This window comes from Triturus cristatus, chromosome 6 (genome assembly GCF_964204655.1).
Source record: "Triturus cristatus chromosome 6, aTriCri1.1, whole genome shotgun sequence".
NCBI lineage: Eukaryota > Metazoa > Chordata > Amphibia > Caudata > Salamandridae > Triturus > Triturus cristatus.
The window spans coordinates 299748216-299761548 of NC_140589.1; the positions used below are offsets into that span (position 1 = coordinate 299748216).

The following is a 13333-nucleotide window of genomic DNA, read 5'->3' on the forward strand; positions in this document are numbered from 1 at the left end:
AGGTTTATCTGTATAACGAGATGTTATTTTTTAGAAACGCTCATGTTCCTAGTGGCCTTGAAACAGATGCCTGCTTTGAAGGATTTCTTGGCGCCTCGAGAGTTTGAACATGGCAGAGAATCTATGATTTTACTGGTGTTGCTTTCAGGCAAAAAAGCGTTGTAGCTTATTGTTTTGAATTATTTTTTTTCATCTGAGGCCAGCCTACGCTTTCCTGTAACATTTATTACCTCCGACTGACACTCGCTGAAGGGTCCGTACTGGCTTTTAGCAATCTCGCGCTCTTACGTTTTGTAATTTACAGCTAGTTGCTTTCTCTTCGTTTTTTGAGAGCTCGGCAGTCAGTCAGCCTTTTATCTGTCCTTCAAGGTGAGCTGTTAAATTACCTTTTTTACAGACACTCAGCACGCTGTCATCTTCACATGTCAATGATTAGTGGAAAACCACTTGTTGCTAACTTTCCTTTAGCGTCATGTGTCAGCGAAGCAGTTCCCAATGAAGTGTCAAGACCGGCTCCCAAGTGGAGGGCTGTGTACAGTAAGGACAATGAGACCACAACCTGCTGATTTATTCTCCTGAAAATCAAATATGGCATCTCTCAAATGATAGGACTTCCACGTGTTTTAAGATCTTGAATAATGCTGTCCCAGATGATGATCCAAGGCAGCAATAGATAGGTCAGCGTGTAATGTGCATGCTCACGCCTTGCCTGATGGGGAGGCCTTGATCTCTTGACACCCAAAGAATGTAAATGCCATTGTATTTGAAAATTCGCGGTTTGGGTCCAGGAAAGCAAAATATCGTATGTATGTGTTTATAGAGTGCCATCCAAGTTCGTTTAGAGAGGCAGTGTGAGATGACTACATTTGAAAGGAAATGGTAGGAGCGTTTTGAAGTTTAAAGATGTAGTGCACCTAGAAGAGGTTCTTTTTTCAGCTAGAGGACGGTTTGGTCTTTCTAAATCTAACTGTTAAAGTAGTTCTGTGTCCGATCCACTGAAGATGGTTAGAGTATCGGGCAGATAGGAAGGATTTTTGTCCAAGTTGACTGTGAAATGGGCAAGGATGAGCTGAGAGGCAGTCTGCTGTAAAATGCGTATTTATTCCCAGTATTTTAAGAATGCACTGGCACAAAGTCTTGACTCTGGCTTCCTTCTTGCTGTCAGAGGAAGTATTCAATTCGGGTCCTCTTCATTGTCCCAACAGAAAAGGGCACTTGGGTGTGGGAAATGGTAAAACCAAAAAAAAGAACAAACAAAGAGACACGTTTTAGTGGGGTTGTCCTATACGGACCTGGGAGAGGAGTGAGGGAGTAACACCCAAAACTGCCACCAGGTGCCTGCTAGCGCCACTACTGCTAACACTGTGAGCCTCAAGTGGTTGTTGCGCGTTTATGCCTCCCCGGTCCCCGCGGTTGGTTCCCTCCCAATGCGGTTTCCTTTAGAGAACCACCCCCGTACTTGAGAGCGTACCTGTGGTAGCCACATTCCTCCTGGAGCGTGGCTGGCAGGCGCATGGTACCGTATAGGGTCTGGCTCCCTCTGCTGGATTCTTGGAAGCAACGGCGTCCCGGTCTCTCCACTGTGTGCGGCGGCCTCTTCTCCGCAGTATATTTGGCGGTGTCTTTCTCGTCCCGTGGCTCCGGTGCACAGGTCCTCCAGTCCTCCGAATTCCTGGCTCACCCTTCCACTGTCTGCACTTCCCCTTAAATGGCCCGCCTCCGCAGTGTCTTCATTGGTCTAGGGCCCATGTGACCCCATCACATGGGTCGGGTCGACTTCCTGGGAACCTGAGCTGTTAAAGGGGCCGTGATCGGTCTCTACCTCTTGTTCCCACGGTGACTGTAAACAGAACACAGGAGAGACATAAAGGGGTAAGAGATCAGTGTTTTTATTCTCCTCCTCGTCCCGTCCACTCACCTCGTAACACATTCTCCCCCTCTCCCCCCTTGACAGTTCACGGTCGGGAAACTGGGTGACACAGGATAGGAAGTCCGCATTCCCATTGCACTTCCCACACCGCTGTCGGACTTCAAAGGAAAAGGGCTGGAGAGAAAGGAACCACCTCAGGACATAGGGATTGTTCCCTTTGTTGCAGCTCAACCATTGAAGGGGGGCGTGGTCCATATGCAAGACGAAGGGTGAGCCCTCCAGGTAGTAGCGAAGCTTTTCTACTGCCCACTTCACTGCCAGACACTCTTTTTCAATGACAGGGTAGTTCTTTTCACGGGAGAACAGCTTCCTGCTGATGAATACTATCGGGAGTTCCAGGCCTTCATCTGACAGCTGGGACAGGACAGCCCCCAGACCAGAGTCAGAGGCGTCTGTTTGGAGGATGAACGGTCTGGTGAAGTCGGGGGATGCCAGGACAGGGCTAGAGGTAATGGCTTTTTTGAGTTCCTGAAAGGCCTGGCGGGCTTGAGGGGAGGCAGAGAGGAGGTCTTTTGCTCCGACACCCTTTTTTAGGAGGTCCGTTAATGGGAAGGCTATTGCGGAATAATGGGGGATGAACCTTCGATAATACCCTAACAATCCCAGAAATGCTCTGATGTCCCGTTTGGTTGTGGGGAAAGGCGTATTGGTGATGGCCTTTACTTTCTCGTGTTGTGGTTCGATTACCCGTTCCCGAGGAGGTATCCCAAGTAACAAACCTTCTGATATCCATCCCGGGACTTCTTTGAGTTTACGTGTTGCCCAGCCACTGTAAGGGCCTGGAGTACCCTCCCACAATATTTTAGGTGTTGTTCCCAGCTAGAGCTGTATATTACAATATCATCGAGGTATGCAGATAAATACCCCTGATGTTCCCGTAATACCACATCCATGAGCCTTTGAAAAGTGGCTGGTGCCCCGTGGAGGCCAAAGGGGAGGACCGTAAATTAATAGAGACCTGAAGGGGTTGTGAACGCTGTCTTGGCCTGGTCTTGTTGGTATAAGGGGATCTGCCAATAGCCCTTGGTGAGGTCTAAGGTTGTGATGTATTGGGCCTCCCTCAGCTGTTCGATTAGTTCATCGACCCGGGGTAGGGGGTAAGAGTCAAATTTTGTGATGGCATTCGGGGCTCGGAAGTCTATATAAAACCTCATTGAGCCATCAGGCTTGGGGACTAGGACCACTGGGGAGGACCACTCACTCTGGGAGGGACGGATAACTCCCATTACGAGCATGTTCTGGATCTCATCTTCTATGGCCTTCCTGCGGGCTGCGGGAATGTGGTATGGCCGTTGTCTCACTACCTTCCTAGGCTGTGAAGGGATGGAATGTTCTATCAATGTAGTTCGTCCTGGTATGTCACTAAACATAGGAGAAAAAGGGGCCAACAGTGTTTGTAGCTCCTTCTTTTGTGGTTCAAGTAGGGTTTCATTAACATCCAACTGGTGTAGGGGGTTTGGTCGGTCCTCAGGTTAGTACTAGGTTGTCGTTGGGAGGGGGACCTAGCCACTTCTTCAAAAGATCACTCGGCTTGGGTTTTCGGGAGGGAAGAGAGCAAAAGAACCAGCACCCAGTCGTTTACTTGGAGGTGGCACCATTTTTAGGTCTCGCCTGGCGAACGCAGCGCGAAGCGCTGTCGCCAGCGAGATCTATTGTTGCTGACTTGCCTCGGAAGTGGGACAGGAGATGGGCACGCGCATGGTCTCGGCGGATTTGAGTTGGTGTACGCGCCTACAGCCACGCGGCGTGCACATCTCCTGTCTCCCTTCCCTCAGCAAGCCAGTATGTAGTTTCACTTTCGTCCTCATTGTAGACTCTCTCTTGCCCACCCGTGTGCTCTGGGTCTCCTCCGCCCCCTCACGGACCGCTCGGTGCGCAGCTTCTGCTGTCTTCTTACCTTCACTCCCCGGCCCAACAACAGCTACTATTGCCCCGCTCTCTCCGGTGTCTTCTGCCCGCTTCCCATCACACGCATTCTCTCTCTTTCTCTCCAAACTCCCGTCTCCCCTCATTTCCCTGCCCGTCCCCATCCCCCCGGCCGTGGGCGCAGCTCACCTGTCTCGGCGGCTCGCGCTCGGCCCCGCGCGCAGGGCTCTGGCTATTTGCTCCCTCCTCGCCTGGCCCATGCCGCCCGCGGGATGCCGGGCATTGGGGGGTCCGCTCTCGACGGCCTGTGCGGTAGGCGCTGCAGGCAGGTGCCTCGCCCCCGTGGCTCGAGACTGGTGGGTTCTGTAGTGACAGCGCTCGCCATCTTATCTGCCGATGCGTGCTCCCATTGCGCTCGCCTGGACACCCGACAGGAGATGTGCACTTTCCCCCCGGACAGTCCATGTGCACGCTCACGCCGTCTGTTCTCTGCCAATGCGCGCTCACACCACGCTCGCCTATACAGCCCAACGTCAAACGGACACGCTCGCACCACTTGCGGGACGCAGCATTTGGTTTGCTTTAACATAAAAGCCGTCCCGAAACTGCTCTGGCCTAACCACATCCCTTAATTTAGGCCAATAAACCACTGTTGGTTGAAATGGTGCTCCCGATAAGGGCAGATACAAGACTATACAACATCACGTCATCGTAGCAGTCCAGACACTACCGCTCAATAACCGTTCAAATAGCCTCAAATCACAGTCTCAACCACATCAGCAATCTTAACGCACCCCATCAAATGGGCTCAAACGCCAACTCCTTCCTTTGTCTTCACTACCCACGTTGACCCCTGGAACTTTACCACCGTCCAGCTTCCCCAGAGCACGTTTGGGTGGTTACAAAGGATTGTTCACATACGCAACTATTTTATTTCTCCCCCGCGCGATACTCACTACGTTGTTCCAAAGCCTACCAGGGGGAGTCGCATAAGAAGGGAAGAACACGTGCCAGTGCTCCCGACTCTTGGGGGATTAATGACATCCGGAGCTGAGCGCTCATGTTCATCAGAACAGGACCCCCGCCCCCATACCAACCAGCGAGCCACCATTACTGCGCTCGGCCGATCTTCACATCTGCCAGGTACGCACACACAGAATCACTCACCTGCCGGTCTCACCCAACTGTTCCAGCTGTATCTGGGTGAAATGTCTCGCAAGCCGGTCACTGCCCGGATAAAAGCATTTAACTTTCAGTTATCACGCGTGCGTAGTGATAGGAGTTGAGCTGAGAGACGTCACGTACGTAAGTAAATTCTACAGAAAACTGCGCGGGCACATTGAGAAAGTAAAACTGCATGAGGCTTAAAACAGCTGACTACTCTGCACGTCTGGCGCATAGCAGTTTCCGTTTGGTTCCCAGTACTTCTAATTCAGTGATTCCCAAACCAATGCTGTGCGCGTGTTATGCTGCGCTGAATTGACATGGTGTGGAAGAGGATTTCGAGACCCCAGTGTATGGTAGGTCGGTGTGTCTAGAGGGATCTGTGATAGGTGGGTGAGTCTGTGGCATGCCAGTCAAGTCTCTGGTAGGTCGGTGTGTCTGGATGCGGCTTGCTGTGCTCGGTTGTGAGTGAGTGCCCTCCGGGGCGTCTGTGTGTTTGAATGTGTCAGTTTGTGAGACCTGTTGTTGGGATGCGTTTGCCGGTGTGAGTGTCATGTGTGTGCAATGCCTGGCTGTGCGTGTGCTCGCCTGCCTGTGAGTGTGTGTGTGCGGAGCAGCGTGTGAGAACCCTGGCTGTGCCAAGCTGTAGGTGTGTCTGTGTGTGTGTATGTGTGTGTACAACCAGGAGTCCATGTGTGTGAAAAATGTAGGTGTGTCAGCGTATGTGCAAGCATGAGTCAGTGTGTGTGGAGTTGTGGGTGGGTGCATGAGCGCATCAGTGGGAGGTGGCGTGGGCTGGAAATCGCAGTTTGTGGGCATGGAAAAACTCCGTAAAACATTGTATATTCATTGCTTTTAAAAATAAACAGGACATTACGCGCACATACCCACCCCCCTGCCCCCATGACGCCATTATGGCACTACACTACTAGTGGGTCCTGGATCCCATGGTCACAATATCCCCTTCCTATACCAGACACAGTATAAAAGGATGTCATTTTAAATAAGGGAGGCCTATGGGCTTTTCATTTAATTAATAACAAGCATTTGCAATGCAATACGTCTCGCATTTACGCAAGTTTGAGCAATTGACATTATAAATGCCAATGCATTTTATTTATGTTTTGGTTTTTAAAACATAAATAAAAGGCATTGTCATTTTTTTTTCCTGCCGCAGGTAATCCAATTCCTGGGCCAGGAAAGGTTTTGGAAACCCCAACCCCCTGACGGACCTTATTTGTTCATTCTCTGATTCACTCTCCACTGCTGAACTAAGGTCCGATGTGGAAGTGGATACCAGTGCGTTGCCGCTTGTGCTGGGTTGTACAGTAGAGAGGGAACCAGTCTTGTCTGCTGCTTTTAGCGCATCGTATTTTCGCTGAAATTTAAAGGTTTTGCATTTTTTTAAATTTCCTCCTCTTTCTGCAAACGGTTCAGCATATCTTCACGGTACTGTTGAATCACGGCCTTACTTCCAATTTACCGATTTTCTTCATTTAAATTATCAAGTTTGACCTGTAGGGCAACACGGTCACTTTCGGTGTATTTTATTAAAATCAGGACCAATCTGCGAGACGATTCCAGAATACAATCTGTCCACTCGGCCTCATGAGGTAACTGGCGCCACTCGAGTCCTCTGACCCGGAATTTTCTGTCACTACAATCGTAAAACTTTTACACTGTCTGGGGGCTTCCACAGCTACTCCTTGTGGGAGGTAGTGGTAATCTCCGGTGCAAACCAGAACAAGCATTTGCAATGCAATAGGTCTCGCATTTACGGGAGTTTGAGCTATTGGCATTGTAATTGACAATGCGTTTTATTTATGTTTTACAAACAAAAACATAAATAAGAGGCATTGTCATTTACAGTGCCAATAGCTCAAACTTGCGTAATTGCGAGACCTATTGCATTGCAAATGCTTGTTTTCCTTAGTCATAGAACACCTGTTGGCGTCTTTGAGCTTTTTCAAGGTTAGTATGGGCAAAGTCACGCAACTTCTGTAAACGGGAACATAACCCCTGGAAGTATTCTAGGAGGGTTTAGTTCTCTTCTGGTTTCTCTTGCTCCCAGGTTTCCTTGGTCATTTCCAGAAGAGTGTGTGGCTGCCGCCCATATAGGAGTTCGAAAGGGGAACAACCTAAACCGCTCTGTTTCTGACGGCGTATGACAAGAAGGGCTAAGGGCAACAACGCGTCCCAATCAGTGCCTTCGGCTGTCATCATTTTTTTAAGGTCAGCTTGATGGTGCCGTTGTACCGTTCACATAATCTATCCGTCTGCGGATGGTACACAGTGGTCCGAATCTGGGTGATGTCTAGGGGTTTGCAAACTTGGTCCATTAATCGTGAAACAAATGGGGTGCCTTGATCCCTGAGGATTTCCTGTGGGAAACCTACACAAGAGAACAACTCTAGGAGTTTCTCACAGATGGTAATGGTATTTGGGGTTCGCAGTGCAAAAGCTTCGGGATATCTGGTGGCGTAGTCGATCAGGACTAGGGTGAATTGGTTCCCTTTCCTCGATTTAGGCAGTGGTCCTATGAGGTCCATTCCTATGCCCTCAAAGGGTTTTCCAATGATTGGAAGGGGTTGTAGGGGGACCTGAGGGGGACGATAGGGATTCTTTTTTTGGCACACTTAACATTCTTGGCAGTACTTAGTGATGTGTACGTATAGAACGGCCAATAGAAATGCTCAAGGATGTTTTGACTGGTCTTTTGTGCTCCGGTATGGCCGGCCACCAGATGGCTATGTGCAAAGAACATTACCTGTTCCTGGAACCCCTGAGGAACAAGCAGCTTTTTAGGACTGGAAGGGCTCCCTTTTCTATAGAGCAGATCATGCTCAATTAGGAAGGACGAGTAAGTATCAGGGGAGGGGGATGCCTGTTGCCATGCTGTTTTGAGTGTGGGGTAATTTTTTGGGGCATAGCTGAAGTGTTTCTCGTTTTGCCAGGGTGCCTGAGAGAGGAGGATTGGGGACGTATCCGGGATACCCTTTAATTTACTTCGGAGGAGCTGCATGAACTCTGGGTTATCAATCCCTAAAATGAGCCTCTCTGGGAGATTAGGTAGTACCCCTACTTTGACCTGTATCATCTTCCCGTCTGGTAACCTCACCCCCACCCGGGCCATTGGATACAATTTGACATCCCAATGTACACATCGGATGGGCACTTGTTGATGCCTGATAATGTTTTCTGGTCTAACCAGGGCTCTCTAGATAACCGACTGTCTACAGCCGGATTCGAGGAGGGTTTTTACACATATACCGTCTTTGACCAGACTTACATAAAAACAGGTGCCCATTTCCTTGGTGTACAAGACGTGTCGGGGGAGGTAATTGACATCCATGGGTCTTCTGTGGTTTTCCTCTGTGGACAGAATCGGGCTATATGCCCCCAGGTCCCGCAGTCAAAACATTGGGGTCCCTTGGCCATAACGGGTTCGGGCTTAGGGTAGCGGGCCTTCGGGGGTTCTACCAGGGGTTTGGTGTACTTCTTATCTGGTTTCCCTGTAGTCGGACGGGGGTTCTTCTCCCCTTCCCAGGAATGGTCTTGATTGGGCCCTGGAATAGGTGGTGGCCATTTCCACCGCTTGCTCAACAGAGAGGTGGTTGTGTTGCTTAAGCTACCTCTGCGTGGGAAAGGGGAGGGCTTCCAGGAATTGTTCCAGATATATCAATGACATTATCTCTTCCTTAGAGTGGGTCGGAGGTTTTATCTGCGGCTGCTTTCAGTTTGTAGAATAATGTTTTTGGGGTATCCCCGGGGCTTCCTTTCTCCTTTTGGATGCGCACCCTGTACGCTTCTGCGTCCATGCCTGGGTGATCCAGGATGATCTCCTTTATTTCCTTCTAGGGGGTGTTGCCCATTGGGTTGGCTACTTGGTAGGCTGCCTGTGCCTCACCACTTAACAGTGGAGCCAGAAAGAAAGACCATTTTTGTTCGGGCTAGCCGGAGGCTCTGGCAGCTCGTTCGAAATTTATGAGGAAGGTATCCGGGTCTTCCCCCGAGGTGTATTTCTGCAGGGCAATAGTGGGGAAACCAGACTGAGTTCCCGGTCGGGCTGGTGTTGGTGCTAGAAGACGTCCCTGTTCTTCAGACAATTTGTGCAAGCTTTCAAGATGATGGTTAATGGAAGTACTGAAGAGTTCCCTATCGGCTTGTGCCGACGTCATCTGCCTCTCAACTGCCCGTTCCAGTTTTTCTTGACCATAAATGAGTTGCTGGATAAGGGCTTCCATGTCTGATGGTCAATGGCATACAAATCCCACTTCTGACACCATGTGTGAAATGGGCAAGGACGAGCTGAGAGGCAGTGTGCTGTGGAATGAGTATTTATTCCCAGTATTTTAACAATACACTTTCACAAAGGCTTGATTCTAGCTTCCTTCTTGCTGTCAGAGGAAGTATTCAATTTGGGTCCTCTTTGTTGTCCCAACAGAAAACGGCCCGTGGGTGTGGGAAACTATAAAACAAAAAAAAAGAACAAACAAAGAGACACGTTTTAGTGGGGTTGTCCTATACGGACCAGCTGTTTGTAGGGAGAGGAGTGAGGGAGTAACACCTAGAACCGCCACCAGGTGACGGCTAGCGCCACTACTGGTAACACTGTGAGCCCCAAGCGGTTGTTGCGCATTTATGCTTCCCGGTCACGCGGTTGCTTCCCTCCCAATGCGGTTTCCTTTAGAGAACCACCCCCAGATTCGAGAGCGTACCTCTGATAGCCTTGCTCCTCCTGGAGCGTGGCTGGCAGGCGTGTGGTACCGGATAGGGTCCGGCTCCCTTTGCTGGATTCTTGGAAGCGGCGGCGTCCCGGTCTCTCCACTGTGTGTGGCAGCCTCTTCTTCGCAGGCTCTTTGGCGATGTCCTTCTCGTCCCGTGGCTCCGGTGCACAGGTCCTCCACGAATTCCCGGCTCGCCCTTCCACTGTCTGCACTTCCCCTCAAATGGCCCGCCTCCGCAGTGTCTTCTTTGGTTTAGGGCCCATGCGACCCCGTCACATGGGTCGGGTTGACTTCCTGGGAACCTGAGCCGTTAAAGGGGCAGTGATCGGTCTCTACCTCGTGTTCCCACGGCGACTGTAAACAGAACACAGGAGAGGGGGTAAGAGATCAGCGTTTTCATTCTCCTCCTCGTCCCGTCCAGTCACCTCGTAACAGTGACCTTACAGGTGAACTAGCTGTTCTTAATCATAATGCTGACATGGAACGGGAGCCAGTGGAGTTCAGTCAGGGTGGTGGTTATCTTTGAATTATTTTTGGTCTCTGATGAAGCGGGTTAAGTGTATAATCCCTTTCTGGGGCCTATTGTGGTGCTGGTTAGCCCTGGATCAAGCAGTTGCCTTCGTTGTGCAAGCGTTCGAGTGCTTTGATGGGACCAGTGCCTTCTTGGCTTCCTTAAATGAAAAATGGGCACAAGGTTCAGTGGAAGAATCTGAAAGCATTAGAAGAGACAGAATCGTAAATCAAGGAAAACAAAATGGAGAACACAATAAAGGTGAAACATCATCTCCAGGAAAAGCAAGAGGCAAATCTTAAGGTTCAAGAGACTCCGTGCTTGAGAGAGGGAGGCATTGATCACACGAACAAAGAATGCACCCTCTGGAGAAACCAAGGATTATTGAGGAATTTATTTGTTTGCTAAACAGACTCTAGGGTATATAAGAGAAAATGTGATGCTCAGATGACCAAGTCAAGGCTGTGTACCAGGACAAAATGGTTAGGGCAGGCAAATCACAGCTTTTCTAAAAGTGGTATTTTCAGAATTGTGACTTAAAATCCAACTTTATCATTAAAGAAGATTTTAAATTGCAATTTGTGAGGAATGTGGTGTATTATTTGGAGTAGTAATGCGACCTCACTGTCTAATACACTCATAATGTCGACTTGAGTCCAGTCAGGCTTGTTTGTTAAACCTTAACTCAACCCTGGGTAGCTGTGACTTCGAACAATCAGAATTAAACAAAGGAACAACGATAAAGCATTTAGAAGCACAAAAACAACGAAATAAGGTGGTCACACAACATGAAAGAAATATGACCCCAGGTTATAAAAATATATCTTATATTTATGAATTTTTAGACACCAAAACACACAAAATGAACCGGAGAGATCCGGAGGTATAGATTTTTAAAATAAATTGTAAATCACCATTTTAAATACACGATTCCAACAGGCATTTTAAGCAGAAAGTTTTGAAACTATGAAACGATTGTAAAGTTATGTTTAGCTATTCCAGCCCACTTTGGGTGACTAACTCTGGCAGGAGGAGGTTGATGGGTCCAGTATGGAGTTGTAGAGCAGTTACCTTGTCACCAAAGCAGTCTCAATCCCAGATCCATTCTCTGTGGGTGTACCGCCATATACTTTAATCGAGTGGTCCTGATACAAGAGATACAGCATGCCGTTAGATGCTGAGAATGTTGGGGCTACCTCTTGTTCCACTGTCCACATTGGGCGACTTTGGCCACTGGGGTTGATGTCCATCGAAGTATTCTGTGTCTAGGAGATGTCCAGTTGCCCCTGGACGACTGGTCTCCAGTCACAGCGAAACCAGTGCTTCCCTTTGTGGAAGGCTAGGGTCTGTCTTGGGCGACCAAACTGCACTCTGACTACAGCAGACTTGGGTGCAACTTTTGACTATAGGGACTTGGTCTCCCTGGTAGCACGTTGGCAGTCAGTGACTATCATGCGTTTGTGGCCAATGACTAGCCAGGACGGGCTTCATTAGCTTTTGTGGCCCTGGTGCTCTAACAGGAAGTCAGCCAACTGACTCTTTGAGTTCACCTCTTCTGTCTGGAACTCAAGTGCGACTTTTCCATGAACCAGAAACCACAGGCACACTCCTCCCTTTGCTAGCCCAAGACTCAGCAGGTGCAGTCCAGTGTTTGGTTCAGCCTCTCTTGCCAGGTTCTGGGAATAGCAAGGCAGCCCTTCTTTGGTCCTCTCTCAAGTCCCAAGTCCAGATGTGTTCTCAGGTCTGGGTGCCATATTTATGCCCCACTGGCGTAACGAAAGTTGAGGGAGCCCCCCTGCAAAGTACATGGAGGGGCCCCACTCTTGAATGAATTCGGAGCGCTCAGGCCCGACTACTGTGCTGAGGGGATCTCCTGAAGCTCTGTGCCCCCCCCCCGCACCGCAGGGGATGAGGGGGCCTGTGATACGCACCTGATATGCCCAGAAGGTGCACTTGGGGGATTCAGCAGTTACTAGCCAATGGGCTACTAGGACCTTTCCCACCCACCAAGATGTCAGAACCCCTCTCTCAGTGTGTGGAGCTTGGTAGTACACTCTAGAGGTGTGGCTACCTGAGAGCTACACACCCACAGAACAATGTTTTGGCAACTGGTCTCTCCTCTCTGTCCTCGATGCCAACTCTTCTACCTGAACAGAAGAGCAGCCCCTCTCATGTGTGTCCACCATTTGCCCGTCAAAGGCGGCTTCCCCTTTGAAACTCGCCTTTTGGGCTCATACCTTGTGGGGCTTCCTACCAGGGAGAGGTAACATCTCTTTAAAACAACATGGATCTATTAATCCAGCTTCTGGTAGTTCACACTTCTTCCCAGGAGGACAGAAGGCTGACTGGTGGCCAGCCTCTGCCAATGGCCATGGAAAACCTGTGCAATAGATTGATAACTTGCTAAAGAAGTTTTATTACATTTGACTTGGGCATCAAGTCGGGTTTAATGTATCAATTAGTTTGATACCTTGAAGCACCAACTTTAGTAGTCCCAGTCAGAAGTTAGCATTGCTGAGTCGTCAGCAGGCCTGTTGTGGCAGTGACTTAAATATATTAAATATATTAAAAGGAAGGTTTGGGCTTGGCCATTAGTTTAAATGGCAAAGTCGAGTTAGCAGTTTAAAACTGGTCTGCAGTGGTAGACTGGAGGACGTGTTTTCTCATGGTCACATCCAAGGTAGCAGAACAAGTGCTGCAGCCCTGGCGAGCCACTTTAACTTACAGGCCCTGGGACCTTTGTACCAAATACTATGGAACTATAAGTAAGTAAAGTCACACCAATTGGGTATAAGTCAATAGAAAAAATACTATTAAAGGCCAGAGCACTTTCACAGAGTTCTGTTTAGCAGACCTCAGTGCACGCTGAGTAAAAAAACCAGCAGCATCAGTCCAAAACTTTGGGGGGGTGATCACACAAAAAGAGGTGTTTTCTTACACAATTTATCTGAGTCTAAACATAATCTTTCTACCTGTTCCCAGTCAAAAGTTAGCATTTTTAAATTGCAATAAAATAAGACAATGTTATCCTATTGGAGCCCTTACAGTAGTAAAAAGTGAATGTAGGAGTTTTTCACTACCAGTACATCCAAAACTTAAAAATATGCCTACCTTAGGAGTGACATATTTATTAAA

The 13333-nt window shown here is 49.0% G+C and overlaps 1 protein-coding gene across 2 annotated transcripts in view; it reads left to right on the forward strand.

Moving 5' to 3' along the window:
• NBAS (NBAS subunit of NRZ tethering complex) overlaps positions 1-13333 on the forward strand; it is a 2067161-nt gene that overhangs the window by 1896630 nt on the left and 157198 nt on the right. The window lies entirely within an intron of this gene.